The 26,337-nt window shown below is 45.6% G+C and overlaps 1 protein-coding gene and 1 long non-coding RNA gene across 2 annotated transcripts in view; one reads left to right on the top strand and one right to left on the bottom strand.

The window, feature by feature from the left end:
- LOC147026434 (uncharacterized) overlaps positions 1-26,337 on the bottom strand; it is a 164,884-nt gene that overhangs the window by 119,078 nt on the left and 19,469 nt on the right. The window lies entirely within an intron of this gene.
- LOC147026435 (uncharacterized) overlaps positions 1-26,337 on the top strand; it is a 168,721-nt gene that overhangs the window by 128,697 nt on the left and 13,687 nt on the right. The gene's annotated exons all lie outside the window — the stretch shown is intronic.

Below are 26,337 nucleotides of genomic sequence, written 5' to 3'. Positions count from 1 at the left end.
TATATATATATATATATATGTCTTCTTCTTTCGGCTGCTCCCGTTAGGGGTCGCCACAGCGGGTCATCCGTTATGATCCGCATTATGATTTGGCACAGGTTTTTTTTTTACGCAGGATGCCCTTCCTGACGCAACCCTGGTCGTCTCTTACGACACAGGGATCTGGTACACCTATTCTCACTGGGGTATACACTGGGCCAGTACACTGGTACTCACTTCGCCGACCTCGGAAGGATGACAAGCTGAGTCAACCCCCTGGTGTATTAATTCAGTGGCTCAATGGGGCTTGAACTCAGGACCTTTTGGATCCCAAGCCGCTGCCCTAACCACTGCGCCAACACCAGGCTATACATACATACATATATATATATATATATGTATGTATGTATGTATGTATGTATGTATGTATGTATGTATGTATGTATATATATATATATATATATATATATATATATATATATGTATATATATATATATATATATGTATGTATGTATGTATGTATGTATATATATATATATATATATATATATATATATATATATATATATATATATATATATATATATATATATATATCTGGGATATATTTTAACTTCTGTACTCTTTCTGTACTTCTGTACTCCACATGGAACTAAAAGAGGCCTCTGAGAAGGCACAAGCTCTGTGGTTTGAGCCAATGAACTTGGAGAATATTCCTGTTGCAACTGACTTCCAGACCAGTGGAGTGAAAGCTTAATTTATTTTGTCCTTTGAATGTGACACATACATGATTGGTTCTTTCCATGGATATAATCTCTTCATGTTCGGTGAAATTGGTCCGTGCACCGGGTGCAGATTCTTTTGCAAATCAGCCCATGCCTTGCAGGGTATTGCAGCTTGCCATCTGTGTTTGATGTCTGATGACGTTCACTGTATCTAACGAAACAGCTTGAGAGAGGAACTGAAATTCAAATGGCCCAATGACAGGATAATGTTCAGCAAAGCTGAGGAAGGCCTCTTGTTTGAAGACTCAAATCCGGGAAGTGATTTACAAGCATCTAATCAGATGCACTGCAAGGAAAGTTCTGCTTGAATGCGATCATTTTGTTGGTTTACTTAGTGGTGGACTGTGTAAGGCACTGACTCAAACTGGGTCGTCTTATTTGGTTGGCAAAGGGAAGTGTTACCCAAATAATAGCCATTAGCTCCATGGCCCATAATGTAGCTTATTGAAGTGGAGTTTAATAAAAAAAGCAACGAGGGTGGTTGTTTCGTTCAATTTTTCTGAAAGGGCCATGCATACTTACTACCATGTAAAAGTGTATAAAAAGATATAACCCACAAAATTACTATATATATACATATACGTGTATATATATATATATATGTATGTTGATATATATATATATATATATATATATATATATATATATATATATATATATATATATATATATATATATACATATATATATATATATATATATATATATATATATATATATATATATATATATATATATATATATATATATATATATATGAATGTATGTTGATATGTAGATATTTACATATATATAATATATATATATATATATATATATATATATATATATATATATATATATATATATATATATATATATATATATATGTATGTAGATATATATGTATATATATATATATATATATATATATATATATATATATATATATATATATATATATATGTATGTAGATATATATATATATATATATATATATATATATATATATATATATATATATATATATATATATATATATATATATATGTATATATATATATATATATATATATATATATATATATATATATATATATATATATATATGTATGTAGATATATATATATATATATATATATATATATATATATATATATATATATGTAGATATATATATATGTGTATATATATATATATATATATATATATATATATATATATATATATATATATATATATATATATATATATATATATATATATATATATATATATATATATATATATATATATATATATATAGATATATATATATATATATATATATATATATATATATATATATATATATATATATATATATATATCTACATACATATATATTATATATCTACATACATATATATATATATATATATATATATATATATATATATATATATATATATATATATATATATCTACATACACATATATATATATTTATATATGTATGTATATATATATTGTTGCGGTATTCGCGCCCGCCGGCGTGCTGACGGCCACGTAACTCGAATCGCGGCACGTCGCCCACCGGACGGACAATCCAGTCGTGACCCTCTCGGACTAACGCCGGGAACCAGTCACGGGTGGACCTTTCGGTCTCACCGCGATCGAGCCAATCAGCCCCCGCGTGGGATAGGGTTGCTCGCCAAATTCGACCTACCTAAGTACCCACGCGGAGGGTAGACCGGGCGATCGCACCTCGCCGCAGGTCGACTTCGGACACGGGCCACTTAAGCGACCCGTTCCGTACTATCAGAATAACCGAGCGGTGTTATCGTCGACCTCGACGGTTCGATTAATTATCGGGCGTACTCAGCCCACTACCAACCCTTTACGTGAAGCAAGATGAGGGTTCAATGGGGGAAAAGACGAAGCGAAGCGGGAGAACAGTTCAACAATAAAGCACATTTATTCGCGGCACACGGAAAGCACACAAATACAATTCCACCAAAAGCACACAAAAAAAAAAAAAACACAATTCCATTTACACAAAAAGCAAATATAAAAGCGAAAACAATGCAGAGCTAATACCGACTACCGAGCACACGGCAACACTTATACAATTCTACTTCACAGACGGCGCCGACAACACATACCCAAAACCAAGGAAAAGAGAATACCCTCAAGAATGAGCCGGGCCTGAGGCCGCGGCCGCCTCGGGGCTACCCGTCTGGTGATGAGACGCGGAGCGGCGATGGCCCCGCAACCCGCGGGCCACGGGGACGGTGTCTGATAGGGGGTGGGAGCGGGGCCCCCTTGCTCGCACTATCTCAGCGCGGGGGGAAACAGGAGGGGTTGCTGATGCTCGGGGAAAGGAGGATTTTTACTCTGTCTCGGGTCCCGCGACGAGCGTCTCCACCTCGGCCAGGTCGCGCTGCCGGCCTCCCTCGGGCGTGCAGCTCCCGGCACCGACGCGAGCACCCCCTCGTCCGACTCTCTTCAGCTTCTCCACCTCACCACAGCTCCGCCGACAACTCGTTCCAACGCGCAGCTCGTTCCAACGCGCAACTTCCTTCCAGCTCCACCGACGACTCTCTTGAACTCTGAACTCACTCTTTCCAACGCACACCCTGACACTTTTCTGACGAACGCAGCCGTCTTTTATCCCCCCGTAACTTCGCCTTTGACCCCCTCCCTTTGACCTTTCACCTCGCTCCCCATTGGCCCGAGAAAAAGTGGGCGTGAAGGCTTTTTGATCCACAAATTTGCATATAGCGACCGCCCTCCAACGCCCTGGAGGCGGGGCCAAATCGCCCCTCGCTCACCGATTGGACGGAACAAAAGTGGGCGTGTGTCGTTTTTGATCCGTTTTTCTGCACAAAATCCGTGATGTTTTGTACACGCTGTCCGACGCGCGCTCTGCATGAGTCCAACACCGCTACCCACAGCGGGGCAAGAACGGTGGCGTTGCTACGGTTGCGAGGTGTGACGTGAAGGTCGTGGCGGTTGTGGTGAAGGGGTGGTTGTGGTCGGTGGTTGTTGTGTGATGGCTGTTGAGACGTGGTTGGTGGTGGTAGTAATGGCGGCTGGTCCAAAATAAAGATAGTAAAAGAAAAACGGCTATCCTAAAGAGTCGCAGCACGTATAAATGACATGTATTCCCACTAGACAACGGGTTTGGGCCTAACTACACATGCACTTACCGAGATACCTCACCTAAGGGACCTGAATGGTGGTTTGCGAATCTGGTAACCACAACAATATTATATATATATATATATATATATATATATATATATATATATATATATATATTATATATCTACATACATATATATATATATATATATATATATATATATATATATACATATATATATATATATATATATATATATATATATTATATATCTACATACATATATATATATATATATATATATATGTATGTAGATATAATATATATATATATATATATATGTGTATGTAGATATATATATATATATATATATATATATATATATATATATATATATATATATATATATATGTATGTAGATATATAATATATATGTATGTAGATATATAATATATATGTATGTAGATATATATATTTATATGTATGTAGATATATACATGTATGTAGATATATATATATATATATATATATATATATATATATATATATATATATATATATATATAAATAAATATATATATGTATGTATATATATATATATATATATATATATATATATATATATATGTATGTATATATATATATATATATATATATATATATATATATATATATATGTATGTATATATATATATATATATATATATATATATATATATATATATGTATGTAGATATATATATATATATATATATATATATATGTATGTAGATATATAATATATATATATATATATATATATATATATATATATATATATATATATATATATATATCGATAGATATATATATATATATATATATATATATATATATATATATATATATATTTTGTATGTAGATATATATATATATATATATATATATCGATAGATATATATATATATATATATATATATATATATATATATATATATATATATCGATAGATATATATATATATATATATATATATATATATATATATATATATATATATATATATATATATATATATATATAGATATATCTTCTTCTTCTTTCGGCTGCTCCCGTTAGGGGTCGCCACAGCGGATCATCCGTATGATCCGCATCGTGATTTGGCACATGTTTTACGCCGGATGCCCTTCCTGACGCAACCCTGGTCGCCTCTTACGACACAGGGATAATATATATAGATATACAATATATATATATATATATATCTACATACATATATATACATACATGTACTATATACATATATATACTCTCTCTTCTTCTTTCGGCTGCTCCCGTTAGGGGTCGCCACAGCGGATCATTCGTATGATCCGCACAGTGATTTGGCACATGTTTTACGCCGGATGCCCTTCCTGACGCAACCCTGGTCGCCTCTTACGACACAGGGATATGGTACACCTATTTTTAACCGGGGTATACACCGGCCCAGTATACTGGTACTCATTTCGCCGACCTCGGAAGGATGACAGGCTGAGTCAACCCCCTGGTGTATTAATTCAGTGGCCCAACGGGACTTGAACTCAGGACCTTTTGGATTCTAAGCCGTTGCCCTAACCACTGCGCCAACACACCAGGTCATACATATATATACTATATACATATATATACTATATACATATATATATGTATATATATATATATATGTATATGTATATGTATATGTATATGTATATGTATATATGTATATGTATGTATATGTATATACATGTATATATATGTATATATATATATGTATATGTATATATATATATATATATATATATATATATATATATATATATATATATATATATATATATATATGTATGTATATGTATATTGTAACAAATTCGCACCCGCCGGCGTGCGAATGGCCACGTAACTCGAATCGCGGCACGACACCCATCGGACGGACAATTCAGTCGTGACCCTCTCGGACTAATGCCGGGAGCTAGTCACAGGTGGGGGTTTAACCTCACCACGATCGTGCCAATTGCCCACCCGCGCAGGATAGGGTCGCTCGCCAAATTCGATCAACCTAAGTATCTGCGCGAATGGTCGACCGGGCGATCGCACCACGCCACAGGCCGACTCCGGACATGAACCGCTTAAGCAGCCCGTTCCGTGCTACAGTGATAACCGAGCGGTGTTATCGTCGGCCTTGACGGTTCCGATTAATTACCGGGATGTTGCACCCACTACGAACCCCTTACGTGAAGCAAAATGGAGCCTCAATTAAAAGGAAGGAGACGAAGCGAAACGGGCACAGTTCAACATGCAAGCACTTTATTCCGTGGCACACAGAAAGCACGTATATACAGCCATACAGAATCGAAATGCACATAAAGCAAATGTGATACAACCAACTAACGCATACACACGGGAACACTTACACAGTTCTACTTAAAAGACGGCGCCAACACACATTTACTCAAAAGCAAAGGAAAGAAGCCACCCTCACAGATAAGGAGGCAGACAGGCCCGTAGGCCAAATGTGCGCGTGACCTGGAGGAGCGGCCAGGTCCGCGAGACTGGAGAGGTCTTACCCGCATCCTCGTGACGCGTTGGCGGGCAAGCCGCAAATGTGGCCGCGCCGCTGTGCCCCGACTCCGTGCCCCTTAGCGGGTTTCGTTGGCACGACGTTTGGCGTGGGGTGGGAACGGGGCCCCCTTTTGCACTATCTCAGCGCGGGGGAAAGGGGGAATTGTTGATGCCCTGGGGGAGGGGAATGGCTGGCTTGCTTGGGTCCCATGACGAGACGAGCGATCCCCCACACCGCAACCTCGTCGCCGACCGCCGTCCTTCTTGCCTCGGACCCGAACTCCCTTGCTTGCAGTTCCACCGCGCTCACTCCCCTCAACTCCGCCAACGCAATGCTCCTTGTCCCCAAGAGCAACCTCTCGACGACACTCTCCAAGCAACTCCAAAACCCAACTCGCTCGATTCGCCTTGCGCTCGCCTTTTTATAGGCGGCAGGAGCAGCCAATATGCAAATTTTAGGATCAGAACGTGATTGGAGGCGGGGCCACGCCGTCCCCCCCCCCCCCGGTCAGCCGTTGGTTGGGCAACAATTGGCGTGAACCTCTCCTGATCCTAAAATTTTCATATACGGACTTCACATACACATGCTTGGAGGCGGGGGCAAACCGCCCTGCGCTCGCCAATTGGACGGAGGAGAAGTGGGCGTGAAGCGTTCCTGATCCAAATTTTCCCCTCGGAAAGGCCGCCATTCGCTCTTGCGGATCGGAGCGTTAGGCAACCAATCGCCGAACGGGCCCGAGACAGCCCGACGTTCAGTGTTCACAGGTGGTGTGGGAATGGCGTGGAAGCGATGATGTGGGATGAATTTGTGAAGGTAAAAGCGAAGGTGGTGGAGGGTTGGCGTTGTGGTTGTTGTCTGTGGGTTGGAGTGTGGTTGTAGTTGGTGACGATGGCTGGCGTGGTGGTTAAGGTGGTTGTTGTGTGATGGCGGTTGAGATGTGGTTGGAGTTGGTGACGATGGCTGGCGTTGCGGTTAAGATGGTTGTTGTGTGATGGCGGTTGAGACGTGGTTGGTTCAAAATAACGACAGAAAAGAAAAAATGGCTAACTCAAAGCATCGCAGCCCGGATGAATCACATAAACTCCCTCTATACAACGGGTTTGGGCTAATTACACACGTACCTATGAAGATAACTCACCTGAGGGCCCTTTATGGTGTAATGCGAATTTCCACAGCGTAACACTACACGCTCCCCTTTTTACAGACTCGTCCCGAGTCGTCAAATTCTAGTGTGCCATCATGTGTAGTTCTCCCCGAGTACGTTTTCCCTTCGGATCCCTGAGTGCGACATTCATGGTATTCATGTCCCCAAAATACATAACCTGAGGGCTGAGTAACTAACTAACAAACACACTCACACGGACGACTGAAATAAAATTGCCGGCGCTTAGACATACATGCCGGGGACGCACTCATTTGTACAGTACATCTTAACCTTAATTTACAAATTTTACACTAAACCATAGCCCGGGATCAATGGACTCTGCAAAGAGAAAGCAGTTTGCAGGAAGCCAGGCTGCTCGCATGCAGTATCTGGCTCACGCAATGCAGGTGACAAGAAACGTGGCCGGCTGCTCGCACGCAGTCCAAGGCCTCCCCCTTTTAAATGGGTGCAACGAACAACGGCGCATGGGCTGCGCAAATGCAGTCTCCTGGCATGGCTGCCTACAGGGCAGTCCCTGCAGTATGCGCAACGATCTGACGCAGCAACCAAACACAAGCAACTGAGTGGATTGATGGATGGATGGATTAATACGGTGCTGGTGCAGTCCCATGTTGCAGCTTTCATCTGGGCAGCCCCTGCAAATTTGCGCGAGGATCCTGGCGCACGTGGAATTGAATGGGGGGGGGGGGGATGCAGAACAGAACGGGGCAAAATGAATGTGGGCAGTAGGCATGGCATGGCAAAGGCAGCAGGCAAACACAGCCTGCAGGACAAGGCCGTTGCAGGCAAACACAGCTGGCAGACGATCCGACCGGCATGGGCCTTGCAGAAAACAGCTGCAGACGATCTGGCAGGTACAGGCCTCGCAGCAAAACAACAGCCGATAAAGTTGGCCGGCCTCTCGCCGTGCAGTGCAGGTTGGTGGAGGGAGTGCGGTGGTGCTGGCCACACAGAAGGCGGTCTCGGACCTACCTACCTGTCTCCCTCCCACCTATCGTCTTTGCCTGTCACTGTCCATACCCATTCCCTTAATTTGTAAAAAACAATTTAGCCCCAATTAATTTTTTGTTTTATTTTCTTTTTATTCTTACTTCCCACTATCATTCGTCCCCTAACCCCCCTTTATCGTCCTTGTTCGGCTAACCTATCGTCTACTAGCCTCCTCCCAACCCCTACGTTCCCTTCCCGGAGGGGAATAAGGCAGAGCTAGCGTCTTGTGTCGAGGCCCAACGAAGCCTCAGGATGGCCTCCCCAGACTTCAGCGATCAATAACCCAAAGTGGGACCAGCGGCCCACGACGAGAGCGAAGGGATGGATGGTGTGGAGGGGTACACTTCCTAATCTACCCTATCAATTTAACCTTTAAACTACCCCAGGGCTTTCAACAAGCGCATCTCGCTTAATCTATTGGTTCTAACAACCCAGATTCCCATCGCCTGTGTTGGTGTCCTCACAATTTCGGGCCTCGCCTCCCAATTTTCTTTCCGTGCCCTCACACGGTCTCATGGCTGGGACAAGTGGCTCCCTTGGCAGGCACGATCCTCTGCCGATTTTCCAGCTATGGCACCCCGGGGCACTACACTGCCTCTGAGCCTACCAGCTCCCAAAACACCGGGGAGTGCCCTCCCTTGCGACTCCCCTGAAACGCTCACGTGGCAGGCTGGCACCCCGGGCCCCTTCCCTGGGTGCCCGTGCCCAATGCACTGCCCACGCGGCTAACGGCACCCCGGGCCCCGCATCATGCGGGCGCACCCGTGCCCACTATGCTATCCCGGCCCCCCATGGGCCCTTGGCCTACCACGGCCGACAAGCCCGGTGCCCGGGGTACCCACTCAGCGATACTCACCTTTCGCAGCCACGCTCCCAGCCCATCAACAGGGCTCCTGCACCCCTCCAAATGGGTATCGAGCCTACATTCACACCAACAGCAAAACGACCTCCATTTTGTCAATTTGACTAACCCCCGAACTCACTCTACACTGACCCCGGGGTCCCTTGGGCGGGAGTCACTCCTCCCCCCAATCACTCATGGCACCATGCATTCCCCATTCGCTCCATTCACACAGACCCGCTGGCCTCACTCACTCACCAAGCACATGCTTCCACCTCACAACCCACAACTCACTGCTGAATCTCTGCCATCCTTCTAACTACCTCCCCTAACTCACTTGTGCTCCCACGTCATCCCTTAAAATACAGCACGTTCCTTTTAACACTACGTAGCTAAACTACGTCCCCTCTACACATCCACAGTCTGTCTCTGTCTCCAAATCCTAAAAATCAATTTCCCAACCTAAATCTCAACTAACATCCCTCTACCTAATCCATTCCATGGGCCCCATGAGTACTTACTCCTGCCCCATGGAGCCGGTCTAACTATGCTAACCCTTCCCCCTAACTAGTGTCCATCCTGTGCCCGGGCAGGGGGGTCTTCCAACCCTTGCCCGGGAATCCTGTTTACCCGAAAACGAGGGTTGCTATTTTTAATTTTTTTTTAAATGCGCAGCACCAGCGCGGCAACGCGCAACATACGCACCAGCACGGCAATTCACAGCCGCGCACCTTTGGCGTGACGTCATTGCAGCTGTTCGTGCCCTCGTCCCTCTTAGACGGTACCATCCGGCAGGGATTCATCCTTCTGCCGGATTCCAACCATACACGCAGCCATGACGTCACTCGGCGCATAAAAAAACCCAAGCCTCGCGTCTCGAGGGGTTCCCCACGTGAACACATGTGCTCTGCCCATTGGAGCTTAACACACACGCCCGCGTGGAGAACCCGTCCGGTCCGAATCCGAAATCCTGCCTTAACTTTGTCCGTCCGCGGGATCGGCAAATCCACCGCGTGCGTTTCTGGACCGGGCTTCACTCCCGCAAGCGAGCACGTGGCGGCCTCGTGCGTTGCACGTCCCGAACCTCGCGCTCGCTGCTGGGTGAACCCGGCGCGGTGCTCAAAACATCTATGGCCGCTACTCGGCCCCTGTCTATCTGTCGTAGTCGTCGTCTCCATACGACACACGCACTCCCACGTGTCACGACACTCGCACATCTCGACATTCCACTCACCCCGGGAGACGCGGCTGCATGCTCACGCATGCCGACCGACATCTCCCTCTCATACCGCTCTCTTACACACACGGTCTCCCTTGCACTCGCACACGCGGTGACACTCACACGCGGTGCCTCATCCACACATGGCGTGCTGGGAAGCATGCACCTTGACACACTTGCCACCACACCACTCACACACGGGGGTGCTCACACCTTTCACCACACACACCGGGACAACCACACTGGGGATTAGTGCCACCACAAGGGGTTCCGGGGCCTCTATACCCCCCCAAGCTCGGCGTGCACCCGTTCGCAGCACTCATCCCCTCGACCTCACAAAGCACGACCGAACCCACCTGGTCGTGAGTCGCCTCAAGGGGGCATACTCCCTCCCCTCGTTCCTGGAGGAGGCTATCCAGCTGCTCGCACCGGGTCCCTACACGGTCCGCCAGCTCACCCCCATTGTCCTCAACTACCTCTGTGTGTGTGTGTGTGTGTGTGTGTGTGTGTGTGTGTGTGTGTGTGTGTGTGTGTGTGTGTGTGTGTGTGTGTGTGTGTGTGTGTGTGTGCTCGTCCTTAACCCCATCCAATTCACCCTCTATCTCCCATGTCTCTGCTAACTCGGTCACCTCTTCACCCATTACCTCCCTTGTCTCCACTATTTTTATTTCCTTTGTTGTCACCTCGTGTCTCGTCTCACACGTTTTGGTCACCCCATTTACTTTTTCCCTCTCGGTCACCGTCACTTTTTCCGTCACCTCCACGCTTCTCGCCCAACACATCTCCCAAATTATTTTGCCCTCACCCGCCTCCATTGCGGGCCCGACAACCGTTGCACTCCCCCCCCCCAGCTCGTTCGTCCCCACACGTGGCGTCACCATTACGCACTCCGTTGTCCGCGCTTCACTGCACGCTATTGCCTTCATGCCCACCTGCAGGCTTCGGCCTATTTGCTGCATCTCACCCCGCAGTTCTTTCATTTATTCCTTCATTCCGTTTTTTATTTTGAGTGCGTTTCCATCCATCTTGTTGTTTAATCCGTTATTCATTTCCGCCAGCATTGCAAATAACTGCGCCATGTCGAGTGCACTCGGCTGAGCCGATTCGGCCAGGGTCAGGGGGTTTTGGGGGAGGGGGGTGAGAGGAGGTGTCGTACACCGCGGCCTCCACCACTGCCGCGCCCATTTTGGGCTCTGGGTCCGGTTGGGGGGGGAAATTGTTCCTGCACAACCAACATTTCCTGCTCGGGGTCTCCATCCTGGGCCATGGATTCTACACATTCTAAATCCATATCTACCCCCGGCTCCTGCTCGCCTTGAGACTCCATCTTATTTCTCGTAAGGGGTTAATTTTAATTGCTCGTAATTTGGAGGGAATCGGGGGTCGCTCCTTTCACCCCTGAACCGATTCCCCGTGAATTTAGCTTGGAGGCGGGAGGGTTTGGATCACACTCCTGTACACCAGTGTTGCGAGGAGGGGGATGGGTTCATATCCCATGATCTGACACCAGTGTTGCGAATTCGCGCCCGCCGGCGTGCGAACGGCCACGTAACTCGAATCGCTGCACGTTGCCCACCGGACGGACAATTTAGTCGTGACTCTCTCGGAACAATGCCGGGAGCTAGTCACGGGTGGGGGTTTAACCCCACCACGATCGTGCAAATTGCCCTCCCGCGCAGGATAGGGTTGCTCGCCAAATTCAATCGACCTAAGTACCTGCGCGAATGGTCAACCGGGCGATCGTACCACGCCACAGGCCGACTCCGGACACGAACCGCTTAAGCGGTCCGTTCCGTGCTACAGTGATAACCGAGCGGTGTTATCGTCGGCCTTGACGGTTCTGATTAATTACCGGGATGTTGCACCCACTACGAACCCCTTACGTGAAGCAGGATGGAGAGTCAATTAAAAGGAAAGAGACGAAGCGAAACGGGCACAGTTCAACATGCAAGCACTTTATTCCGCGGCACACGGAAAGCAAGTATATACAGCCATACAGAATCGAAATGCACATAAAGCAAATGTGATACAACCGACTAACGTGTACACACGGCAACACTTACACAGTTATACTTGAAAGATGCCGCCAACACACATTTACACAAAAGCAAAGGAAAGAATTCACCCTCACAGACAAGGAGGCAGACAGGCCCGTAGGCCAAATGTGCGCGTGACCTGGAGGAGCGGCCAGGTCCGCGAGACCGGGGAGGTCTTACCCGCGTCCGCGTGACGCGTTAGCGGGCAAGCTGCAAATGTGGCCGCGCCGCTGTGCCCCGACTCCGTGCCCCTTGGCGGGTTTCGTTGGCACGACGTTTGGGGTGAGGTGGGAACGGGGCCCCCTTTTGCACTATCTCAGCGCGGGGGAAAGGGGGATTTGTTGATGCCCTGGGGGAGGGGAATGGCTGGCTGGCTTGGGTCCCGCGACGAGACGAGCGATCCCCCACACCGCAACCTCGTCGCCGACCGCTGTCCTTCTTGCCTCGGACCCGAGCTCCCTTGCTTGCAGTTCCACCATGCTCACTCCCCTCAACTCCGCCAACGCAACGCTCCTTGTCCCCAAGAGCAACCTCTCGACGACACTCTCCAAGCAACTTCAAAACCCAACTCGCTCGATTCGCCTTGCGCTCGCCTTTTTATAGGCGGCAGGAGCAGCCAATATGCAAATTTTAGGATCAGAACGCGATCGGAGGCGGGGCCACGCCCCCCCCCCCAGTCAGCCGTTGGTCAGGCAAAAATGGGTGTGAACCTCTCCTGATCCTAAAATTTGCATATACAGACTTCACATACACACGCTTGGAGGCGAGGCCAAACCGCCCCGCGCTTGCCAATTGGATGGAGAAGAAGTGGGCGTGGAGCGTTCCTGATCCGAATTTTCCCCTCGGAAAGGCCGCCATTCACGCTTGCGGATCGGTGCATTCGGCACCAATCGCCGAACGGGCCCTAGACAGCCTGACGTTCAGTGTTCACAGGTGGTGCGGGAATGGCCGTGGAAGCGATGATGTGGGATGAATTCGTGAAGGTAAAGGCGAAGGTGGTGGAGGGTTGGCGTTGTGGTTGTCTGCGGGTTGGAGCGTGGTTGTAGTTGGTGATGATGGCTGGCGTGGTGGTTAAGGTGGTTGTTGTGTGATGGCGGTTGTGACGTGGTTGGAGTTGGTGACGATGGCTGGCGTGGTGGTAAAGGTGGTTATTGTGTGATGGCGGTTGAGACGTGGTTGGTTCAAAATAACGACAGAAAAGAAAAAATGGCTAACTCAAAGCGTCGCAGCCCGGATGAATCACATAAACTCCCTCTATACAACGGGTTTGGGCTAACTACACACGTACCTATGAAGATATCTCACCTGAGGGTCCTTTATGGTGTAGTGCGAATTTCCACTGCTGTAACAATATATACCTACAGCTGAGTACCTGCCACTAATGGACTCATCAACATCTCACCTCAAATGAGTGTGTATTGGTAGAAAAGGGAATTCAGGGTGCAGATATCGCAGTAGGTGGAGCTGGTAACCTTGGCAACCTCATTCCATTCCACCAGTGAAGATTTCCAATCCATGCTTGTACCTCCAAAGTACTACTTGGGAGGGAGGGTGATATTGTGAAAGCTTGGCTTGGAAAATAATTTGGGCACATTTTGGGCATACCGCCTGATGGATGGAAGATCACCAACGTTCTTCCCATGCAAACCTAACATTAACAGGCACCTATCCCTCTCCACATTGCTTCTTCAGTCCCCAACCTGCCCACTCTCTCTACCCCCATAGCTTTGCTTTCTGCAATTTCCATTCAGTATTTCTCACAGCCTTTCATTCTGGTTTCCCTTTCGATGATCCATAGATAAATCATTTTACTTTCACTTTGGTATATCAGTTTCGATTTTGTCATCACAGCTTGTGATGCAATGTGAATGGTGCATGAAAAACTATGTCAAAAATGATTTTTGGGGGAATCTTTTTCGATTTTCTAAAGGGTGTAGAGGGCTCTAAAGTAGCTTAAGGGTCTTAAAAGGTCAAAAAGGGGTCTAAAGTGGTTTAAGGGTCATAAAGGGGTCTAAAGTGTTTAATAGGTCTAAATGTCTAAAGGGCGAAAGAGCAAAAGCGGTCTGAAATTGTCCAAAGGATCTTAAAAGGTCGAAAGTTCTGAAAAGTGTTGAAAGGGTCGAAGATGGTCTACACGTCTCAAAAGGGTCTAAATGGGTATTAAAGGGTCGAAGGGGTGTAAAGGGTTTATTGGGGTCGACAGGCCAATTGGGGTCTATTGTAAAAGGGAGTAAAGGAGTGAAGCTGCAGTTAAGAAATTTCCTCGTGTTTGTAAATAAATTAACTCTGGAGTGCAAAATGGCAATAATGGGCCAAATGACCTCCTCATGGCTATTTAAACTGCCTATTTAGGTTTATCATGGTCAAAAATCTGATCGTAGAAAGTTTCATCATGAATTAACTTTGGGAGCTCAAAGCAGGAAGGTCACAAACAAAAAAACATTTCGGTTTCAAACATATATCGAGATGGACAACCTATTTTCCTGTTGCAGCCTCTTCTTCCTCTTTTGAGGGAGGTGGCGTCACTTTTTTTTCTTCCATCAACCAGTTTACAGTGAGATCTCTTGGCAAAGCCACAGTTAATGGAGAAATGCTCAATCAGAACCTCATTCAAGGTTACGGGAAAGCTCACCGAGAAACGTCCAAAAAGTACTTTTACAGCTCGTTTTAATATGTAATGAAAAATGTCGTCACATAATGGCGCTGGAAACACCCTCCAACCCCCTGTAAGTGTAAAACTCAATAACGTTTGGACAAACACCCACCCCCACCAAAGTCCAATCCCTAACCCCCACACATTAGCGATGTAATTTTTGGATGGCCCCTCAGATATGACAACGTTAAGAGATCGGAGATATCAATCTTCTACTTCTTCTTGCGCATGGCAGCTAAGCTGCTGGGATAGCTATCATTTCTTGGAAGCACGACTGTATCGCTGATGCAATGCCCCACGACCAGTACACACTGGTACTCATTTTGCCAACCTCGGCAGGATGACAGGCTAAGTCAACCTCCTGGTGTATTAATTCAGCGGCCAATGGGGCTTGAACTCAGGATCCTGGGATCCTAAGCCGCCACCCGGACCACTAAACCAACACCAGGTTGGAGATATCAATAATATTGTAAGAAATGAAATATATCTCACAGATCAGAGCGTTAAGGCCCAGTCACACCTTGACGTTTTAGCCAGCAATGGCAACGTATCAAAATGTATGTAAAACGCTGGCTTATGTTGAACTTTTAATGTTTTTTTTTAACATTCGGACGTATTCATAACGAGTTGGTCGTATGCATAACATATTAGTAACGGACACAGAACGTTTCGTTGTCTTATAGATAACTTATACCAACGAATGCTTAGCCTGTAGTCGGCGTTCACAACCTATGCCCAACGATAGTCTAAATTATGCATAGCGCGCTGCACGTATCGCCGACAATCACGTGGCGTAGCCTATTAAAAGGCTGCCGCACACGATTCAAATCATAACCGCCGGAGAAATGGAAGTGTCAACATCGCAGTCACACCTTGGCGATCTTGCCAGCGTATGCCGACCTCTGAAAAATGCGTCTAAAACACTGGCGCACGTCGAATACGGTATGGGTAAGTTTGGTATACGTGAATAGAACGCTAAAGTACGCTATCATAAGTCGTAGTAAGTGGAGTACGTCTTGTAATTTTAAACGTGTTAAAAATTTTACGACGTACTTGCCGTATGCCTCACACGTTCCGCATGCGATGAGAATAAGTTGTACGCACGATATGCGAACGTTGGCACACGTCCACAAAAGTTACTTGTAAGCTACTCATAAGTCGAAACATGTCGAGCTAATGTCTCGCGTACCCGAAAGTTATTTCTAACTTATGAGTAACATGGTTTGAAACAATTCCTTACGTATTTCCAACGCACATTGACATACGTAGACGTATTTGATTGACGTCTTCCGGACGACCAAATAACCAAATGAACATGTTTCTAACTTACAACTACCATATAATGGCGTATTGGCAGCATTTAGGGGAATTGGTATATAAAAATGGGCTTCACACAGGAGGAACCCGTCAGTGTTCCAGACTCCATGTTTTTTTTTTGTTTGTTTGTTTGTTTTTCTTCGGCATGACGGTGATGTTCACACTTCGATTTCAAGTGCGGTTATGATTTAAATCGTTGAGCAGCAGCCTATTAATTATATTATATTATAACCGCACTAGAAATCGAAGTGTCAACATCACCGTCATACCGAAGAAAGAAAAAAAAAGAACCATGGAGTCTGGAACACTGACGCCAAACATTACCTCGACGTGTTTCGACTTATGAGTAACTTACAAGCAAGGAGTGTCGACGTGTCTCAACGATCGTGTAGCGTGTTAACAACATGTCACTCATAGATTATAAATAAGTTTCAGGTACGCTAAACATTACCCCGACGTCTTTCAGCCTATGAGTAACTTAAAAGTAACGTGTGTTGACGTGTGTCAACGATCGCGCAACGTGCCTACAACACATTACTTATAGGTTAGAAATAAGTTTCGGGTATGCTAAACATTACCTCGACGTGTTTCGACTTATGAGTAACTTACAAGTAACGTGTGTCGACGTGTGTCAACGATCCCATAACGTACCTAAAACTTGTGGCCAGCGTAGCGGAACTTGTGAGTCATACGCTGGCATAAGTCGTAAAATTTCAAGCATGCTAAAATTTGAGGACAACCGCAAAGTACAACGATGAAAGCTAGCTTACTATGACGTATGGCAGTGTTTTTCAGCGTGTTCTCAATGTTTCCAAAACTTACCCATAACGTATTGGACGTGCGCCAGTGTTTTAGACATTTTTTTCAAAAATCGGCATAAGTTGGCAAAAACGTCAAGGTGTGACTGGGCCTTTACGGCTGGCTTTCCTTTGACACATGAAGAAGACAGCCCGGGTCTCGTAATCATGCTGAGGCGAATTGGCTCGCGTGGTTGAGCAAGACGCTGGCCATTGACTCTTGGCTGGTCGTATAAGACGGACCTCGAAGCCTCATGTATATCACCACAGGGAGCAGCGCCATTCTGCAGAGAGCGTATAAGCAAGCACGATTGATGAAGAAGCTGTGCCTGGTGTTGAATACCTCTCACAAGTTACCTCAAGTACGTTTCCTGCTGCGAGAAAGCAGCTCGGCGGCATTTTTGGGCGCTTCTACCCATGCAGGACAAAGCGCCTCGATTGCAAACTTCCATAAAGACCATCTCTGGACCAAGCTAAGTGCCAGAATAAAGGGAGGATTTGTTGTTCTTTTGTTTCCCATTGTCTGCATGAGAGTCCGTGTATAGAGGGGCCTTGATGTAGACTAATTTACTTCACCTTATTATTATTACATTTTGAATTATCCTTGTAAATATTTCCATTGTCAATAAATCCCCGTGATTATTTTAAGTTACTGTGTTCAGGTATTTGTCAAGGAGGTTCAGGTAAAAACCCCTTGTGCTGTGTGTTCTTCCATGTGCCTCCATCACTCCGCCAGTGCCGCCCGCCCTCCTGCGCGCGCGATGAACTCTGCGGATCACTTGTCTGTCTCCAAAGGAAAACCACTCGGCTATCCGGGCCTGTTTGTTGTTAACCACCCATCCACCACAATTGGGTCGGGGGCTTAACCTCACTGCAGACCCACGACAATATCTATCTATATCTGTATGTATATATATATATATATATATATATATATATATATATATATATATATATATATATATATATATATATATATATATATATATATATATATATATATATATATATATATATATATATATATATATATATATATATATATATATATTGTTGTGGTTACCAAATTCGCAAACCACCATTCAGGTCCCTTAGGTGAGATATCTCGGTAAGTATATGTGTAGTTAGGCCCAAACCCATTGTCTAGTGGGAATACATGTCATTTATGCGTGCTGCGACTCTTCAGGATAGCCGTTTTTCTTTTACTATCTTTATTTTGGACCAACCGCCATTGTTACCACCACCAGTCACAACATCAACCACCAACCACAACGCCGCTTCACCACAACCGCCACGACCTTCACGTCACACCTCGCAACCGTCGCATCGCCACCGTTCTTGCGCCGCTTGTGGGTACCGGTGTTGGACTCGTGCAGGGCGCGCGCCGAACAGCGTGTACAAAATCACGGATTTTGTGCTTCAAAAACGGATCAAAAACGACACATGCCCACTTTTTGCCGTCCAATCGGTGAGCGAGGGGCGAATTGGCCCGCCCCCAGGGCGTTGGAGGGCGATCGATATATGCAAATTTATGGATCAAAAAGCATTCACGTCCACTTTTTCTCGGGCCAATGGGGAGCGAGGTGAAAGGTCGAAGGGAGGGGGTCAAAGATGAGAGGGCGAAGCCACGGGGCTGATATAAGCGACCGTGTTCGTCAGTCCAGGGAGTGGTAGAGTCGAGAGGGAACAGAGAGTTAAGACTTCGCGGGCGGTGGAGTTGGCAAGAAGGAGCTGGTCGTCGTGTGCGTTGGAGTCGGAGCGGAGGGGATGGAGCTGTGGAGAGACGGCGAGGGCAGACGAGGGGGTGCTCGCGTCGTGCAGGGAGCTGCACCCCAGGGAGGCCGACAGCGCGACCTGGCCGAGGTGGAGACGCTCGTTGCGGGGCAATAAAAATCCTCTATACCCCGAGCATCAGCAACCCCCTCCTGTTTCCCCCCCGCGCTGAGATAGTGCGACCAAGGGGGCCCCTCTCCCACCCCCTACCAGACACTGCCCGCGAGGCCCGCGGAGTTGAGGCACCATCGCCGCTCCGCGTCTCATCACAGACGGGTAGGCCCGACCCGGTCTCGGCCTCAGGCCCGCCTCATCCTTGAGGGTATTCTTTCCTTGGTTTTGGGTATGTGTTGTCGGCGCCGTCTGTGAAGTAAAATTGTATAAGTGTTGCCGTGTGCTCGTGTAATCGGTATTAGATCTGCATTGTCGCATTTGCTTTTTGTGTAAATTGCATTGTGTTTTTCTTTTCTGTGTGCTTTTGGTGGAATTGAATATGTGTGCTTTCCGTTCGTCGCGAATAAATGTGCTTTGTGTTGAACTGTTTCCCGCTTCGCTTCGTCATTTCCTTCATTGAATCCTCATCTTGCTTCACGTAAAGGGTTGGTAGTGGGCTGAATACGCCCGATAATTAATCGAACCGTCGAGGTCGACGATAACACCGCTCGGTTATCCCGATAGTACGGAACGGGTCGCTTAAGTGGCCCGTGTCCGAAGTCGACCTGCGGCGAGGTGCGATCGCCCGGTCTACCCTCCGCGTGGGTACTTAGGTAGGTCGAATTTAGCGAGCAACCCTATCCCACGCGGGGGCTGATTGGCTAGATCGCGGTGAGACCGAAAGGTCCACCCGTGACTGGTTCCCGGCGTTAGTCCGAGAGGGTCACGACTGGATTGTCCGTCCGGTGGGCGACGTGCCGCGATTCGAGTTACGTGGCCGTCAGCACGCCGGCGGGCGCGAATCCGCAACAATATATATATATATATATATATATATATATATATATATATATATATATATATATATATATATATATATATATATATATATATATGTTGAGATCCAGGTGAGGTCCACAGTGATTAAAATCAAGCTTTGTTCCCACCGATCTTGGTAGAGAAGGGTTTATTACACATCAGACATATGCATATGGAGACAACAGGCTTTGAACACAATAGTCCACCCAGCCTAATCCTCTGGTGAGCTGTCTTTCGGCACTGCCTTATATTCGGTTTACTGCGACCTTTGAATGACTGTGTGTCAAAGAGGATTTATTACCATTCATTAATTGATTGCATTCTCCTGTCAGTACTGCTGATAAGAGAGCACAGAAAGTGCAGAAACAACACCCTTGATTCCCTTAAAGAATTTTAAAAGGTAGCCTCCTACATGTTGTTGGGCCTTAGCAGTTCTGGGCAGTAGTCCAACAGATTCCAGGTAGCCCAGCTGCCCGATTAGCAAGGCCATTTCAAATGGTCAACAAGACCAGCTGTGTTGTAACAATGCCAAAACAAGTTTCTTGACAGTGCACAGATAAACATTGGGAATATTTATCCTTTCCCCATTTCCAATTGGCAAAGAGTTTTAACCAAACACTAGTAGACATGTTTGGTTGCTGTTAGAGTACATACAATCCCCGACATTTCCCTCCTCTTGTTTCTTTGAAACATTTGCAAAAGAAACTACAAATGAAGAAAAGGAGCATCCGCAGGCCGGCAGGTCAGCAGATAGCAACTCCCAGTGGGTGGCCATCCTTATGTTTATCTCCAGATGGTCCAAGACGGTCGGGAGTTCCCCCTGCACCCCCTAGCCCAAAAGGGGGTTCCTACCCACTTTCCAACCGGTCCACTAACACCCCAAGTCTTCAACAAGGGAAATCGGGAAATATTGCAACATTTAAACATAGAATATAAGGAAGCCAAGCACTCCCAAAAGCTGTTCGTACAAGAATTGCTCATGGCTAAACAAGAATGAAGTTATACAGGAATATACGTTCCATTAAATATTTGATTACATATTGCCGCTTAATGAACTTCATGAACAACAAGTAAGGCAGTGTTAAAGTATATAAATGTAATGTTCTTTATGAACAAAGCAAAAAGATATTTGATAAACTGCAAGCCAGAGTATAATGAAGGCGCAACTTGCCAGCAATTACCAACAAGGCAAATCAAATGGTATTTCTACCTAGCCCTTCAATTGGTGCAAGCAACGAAAGACATTCGTCCAATGTGAGTTGAAGCAATTGTTCATCACTCGGAGGAAGCCTGAGTAATGGATCGGCGACTACTGCAAGGTTACAATATGTTTCATCGTTCGTGGGTTGGGGTGACATGGGTGGGGTACATAGTATTGGAATGGGGGGGGGTAGGTGTAAGTGCAGGGAGGTTTGAGGATGGCAGCAGTCCAGCAGTGTTCACCGGAGCCATCTCCGTCTGTACTAGCTGGGTACTGGGCTTTGTTGTCCATCCTGAAAAACACTTTCCAATGGCCTTTTGGGCAATTACCTTGAAAACCATCAGTAATATAAAGGCTGCCACGATGATTATCAGGATTGTTATAAAAAATCTTAAAACACTTCCTCCCCAACCCCCAAACAATCCCTTTAACCAGCTACTCATGTTATCATTACTGTAGTCTTTATATTTGCTCGCCTCTTTTCTTATGTGACCCGCGAGGTCATTAATGTTTTCTGAATTATCTGGGATGTACGTACAACACTCTTTGCCAATTACAGCACATGTTCCCCCTTTCTCAGCTAGAATCATGTCTAAAGCTATTCTATTTTGCATTACAGTAGTCCTTAATGCGACCAGCTCCGCGCTAATTTTTTTCAAACCCATCAGCGGTATCGTTCCCCATTATTTCCAATGTTGATGCCATGCTGATAAGTTCTCTTCCTGCCACCCAGGCCCCATATCGGGGGAAAATTATCATTGCTGCATATGCCCCATCTGATATAGCTCTCTTACGTCGTGTTTGATCTATCCCAGAGAATGGGCCAGTGATCAAACGCATGTGCGGAATGACGTAAGCGAGATAACATGAACCGCCCCATTTGTTTGGCAGCCATGGGTAGGCTCTATACCCACACACAAAATATGTGCCATTAGATGCAACCTTCAGATATGTTCCATTCTCTCCGTTCCTGTTGGCTGGTAAGTCATTTATCTCTATTGATATATTACAAGTGGAGTTCCCTGCCTGAAATCTGGCATGAGGCTTTGTCCAAGTAAGGCAGATAAACCCCATACGCTTATATGTGATTCTGAAGTACGGAGGTCTTTTCTTTAAATTAAAAGGAGGGTACCACGCACCTGTAAAGTCTACACATGATGAATTACCAGTTGTTTTAGTCAAATTAAAATTGTTGTACCAAGCAGCACCACAATAGTCTATTTCCTCAAATGGGATCACAGATAATGGCAAACCCGTTTGTGAGGAGTGCGGGAGATAAGCACACACCCAGCACTTAGTCTTATTAATCAATGTAGCATATTTGTGCGACAAAAGTAAGAATGTATTTATCCCATGTACTCCCAACTCATGTAAATGTTCAGTGTGGTTCCCAATTGCTCTTTTCCCCCTCTGTTGGATGGGTTGGATTGTCCAGTTATCAATTTGCCCTTCCACTTCCCAGCTTCCCATCCAGAAGGCATTTATAGCAACTAGAATTTGCTGTAATGGGTTCATTCTTGCACAACCTCTTCCTCTGTTTGTATGGCAAGTTTGCAGTGTGAAAAGTGTATCCAAGCAGGCTTACCTTCACACTTGAAAGTTCGTTGAGTAATCAGTAATACCTGGAAGAGTCTTCCCCAGGGCGCCCCTCCGCCAGAACACCTTGTTGGCTCCTCAGCTGGTGGGGGTCGGGTCAGGTTGTGGCCCCATATCGAGGTCCTCGGGGTCTTCCTCCCTGAGTTCGCTGTTAATTATTATGATGGCCTTGGTGAGGGGTGGGGCTTCACAGCATTTCTTTAGACAAATGGAAATGCGACGTTTGATCAGAAATACTCCAAAAATGATTCCCACGATGATTAGGATTGCTGCCCCTACTAGGCACAGTAACCAGTCTCCCCAGTCATGAAATATAGATCTCCACCCTGCGTAACCCTCCTTGCGTTCCACTCGATCGCTAGTGAGAGCTTCAAGCCTTATAGGTGAAAACACCTATAAGTGAAATGTGTTCTTCTCCGGGAGGTTACTGTATTTTCACAAGATTTCACAACTGTACTCTAAAAGGGTTCTTTCGGGGCCCATGGAACTTGGGTAATTAGAGATGCGTGTTGACCCCATATGAATCCTATTTGTGCAAAGTGCCCCCGCTGGGTTTTGTCTTGCGTTTTGTTCTGCCAAGCCACTTCTGTCTTTTCTGCATTTTCTGACGTCCCTCCCAACAGGTTTTGTCATAGCATAAGACCATCTAATTGATTTTATTTCCTCGTTTCGTTCTATCAAATCGTAAGTTTCCTCGGCTTGGACGCAAGACAGTTCTATGAGCTGCTGTGGCTGGATGATTGTCAGCCCTCTGGAAATGAGTGGTGCGGTCTTGCCAGGTTCCTTTGAAAATATCTTTACCTTATCTAGTTCTTGGTTGTATGTTTTCCCCAACCTTGCGTATTCACCTGCTTCCATTCTTTCTCCAGCCGCTCCCCTCCTATGTCGCTGTGGGGTTGGTACTGGTTCATTTCCGTGTCCCCCTTTGCCACGGAGGTGTATACGGTCTCTTTGGCTTGAGTGTGTTAGTGTGTTGCCTAGTGATAGGTCCCCCGCCACAAAGGAGTAGTGTCAGTACCAGGAGTTGCATGTTGTGTCGTCAAAGGTTCTGTCACTGTCTCCGTTACTACAAGGTTTACAGCATACCACTGCACTGAACACTGCAGTCAACTGCAACATAATGACAAGTATTTGTGTAAAAGATTATTTTTAAATGATACCTCCGTACGAGGCTCCCACCATGACTAGAGCTTGCAGGACTGGAAGTTGCTCTGGGTGCGTGGTGAATGGATGTGAAGGCCAGAGACCTTAGGATTTAGGATTTATTACCATTCATTTAGAGGATTTATTACCATTCATTAATCAAACTGTACACTACTGTAGATTTTGATCAGGCAAGCATACCTTCCATCCATCTCCTTGTCTGACGGCCTGTAAAGTGTTCTGGTGTTCATTGCCCCATCTTGTGGTTCTGGGACGCATCTCAATCTGTTCACCATTCTTCCTAACTCCCCTGCACTTTGTCTGTTACTAACTGCCATTGAGATGTGCGGTGTTAGTCCTTCTCTGTGCTTCATTAGTTCGCGCTCTCTGGCGGCTTGTTTCACCTCCACCGCCGCTCCTTCCTTCCCGATCCATCGGTTGGTTGTCATCAGAGAGCGTTTGACGGTGTAATCTCTATGTGCTTTGTCCACGTATTCATAATCCTGCCCTGTTTCATCGTAGTAGACAGTGAGTGCAGTGCAAAGCCAATTCCATTCCTTCCAGATCGATGTCGTTGCTAAGCAACCATTCCTCTACATCCCTTTAATTCCGCTTATGCTTCCCAAATCCAATGAATTTATCCTGACAGATAGAGGCTCATATAAAGACAACAGACATGCTTTTCTGTCCGCTTCCAGACAAACAGCTCGACCCCGACAGGCAGAGAATCGAAACGCTCCCTCGTCAAGGCCCACGATGGCTGCGTGTTCAAACAGCACAAGCTCTGCCCGTAATTTTCCCCAAAAAACACTTCTATCCTGATAAGTGCGTAGCCTACCAAACGTCATTGTTCTTGGATGTCTGACATGTAAACAAGGCCAAATGTGTCCAAGAGCCACGTCCTAAAGGTTTTGTCTTCACCAGAAGAAGAATAATAAGAAGAACAACGCGGAGCTCTCTTAGAGCCGGCGTTCACTACGAGAGACGCGGCTAAAAAGATAAACCCACTTTAAATAAAATCCGTTCCTTGTTCAAAGCATTTAAATCCCCCTTTCCATCTATCCCAAATCCCTCGGTCCCGCGTCTCTCCCGTAGCTATTTTTTTTCCTTTTTCGGTCACGAAGCCCAATCAACAACACCAACCGGAACAAACATATATCACAGTCTTGTTTCAAAGCATTGTCGCTTCCATGTTCCGATAGCGCGTGCACTCGCCTCGAAACAAAAAAAAATCGAGCGATCCTTTGAAATGTCAACGTTAATGTCCTTATTAATTAATTTTACCACAAAGCTATCTCTTTGAAATCTAGTTTGTCCACCATTTTCAAGATCAGCTGCCTCGAGAAATTCTCGTACATTGCTTGACACACAGGCACGTTCACAGCAGGGTGTTAATTGCACTTTCAAGCTTATCAAAGCGCGCTGGGCCCATGCGTGATTACGTCATCACGCACTCACATGAGCAATGCGTCTTATCAGCGCGTTGGTTTTTACGATCAAACTCACGTAACAAATATTTGACGACATCTCAAATACGTTCGTTTTAAATCGGAATTTTTACAGAATCCTAAGAAGGGCGTCCCCAAACTTTGTAAAATGTGCTAATCCATCTCGTAAACCCTCACGATAAGCTGTCCTTCGACGGGACGATTTCGTGCTTTCGTCGCGCCTGTTAAATCCGACGGCACGTCACGTGACTCGCAAAACCCCATAAAATAACAGTTTTTTTTCCAGATTTACGAAAATCAAGTATAAAACATGCTTAATGACCCCAACAATGAAACCAGAATTGAAACTGACGTTAAAACGAACCCATAACGTCGATCAGCCTTACGAAACATGCAAAGTGGAAACAGAACTTAATTTGAATTTGAAATCAAAATGATGCTCCGTGGAGACCATCCATTTATCACGTATCACGTACAGTGTTCAAAGCCAAAACAGCATACAGAGTTTATCGGACCATGAGAAAACCCAAACGTTGGTCCATTTGACATCCCACAGCACGAGTACTATAGGGAATTGTCACACATAATCCCCAAACTGTCTGCTGAAGTGGTTTTTATTATTCAATTCCCTATCGAGTTCACACACACACACACACACACACACACACACACACACACACACTCACAGACACACACACACACACAGACACACACACACACACAGACACACACACGCACACGCACACACACACGCA

The sequence above is a fragment of the Eptatretus burgeri genome, chromosome 5 (assembly GCF_056783735.1).
Source record: "Eptatretus burgeri isolate ZD-2024b chromosome 5, Ebu_testis_v1, whole genome shotgun sequence".
Lineage (NCBI taxonomy): Eukaryota > Metazoa > Chordata > Myxini > Myxiniformes > Myxinidae > Eptatretus > Eptatretus burgeri.
The sequence above is the reverse complement of the archived record's forward strand: the minus strand, read 5'-3'. Positions and strand labels throughout refer to the sequence as shown.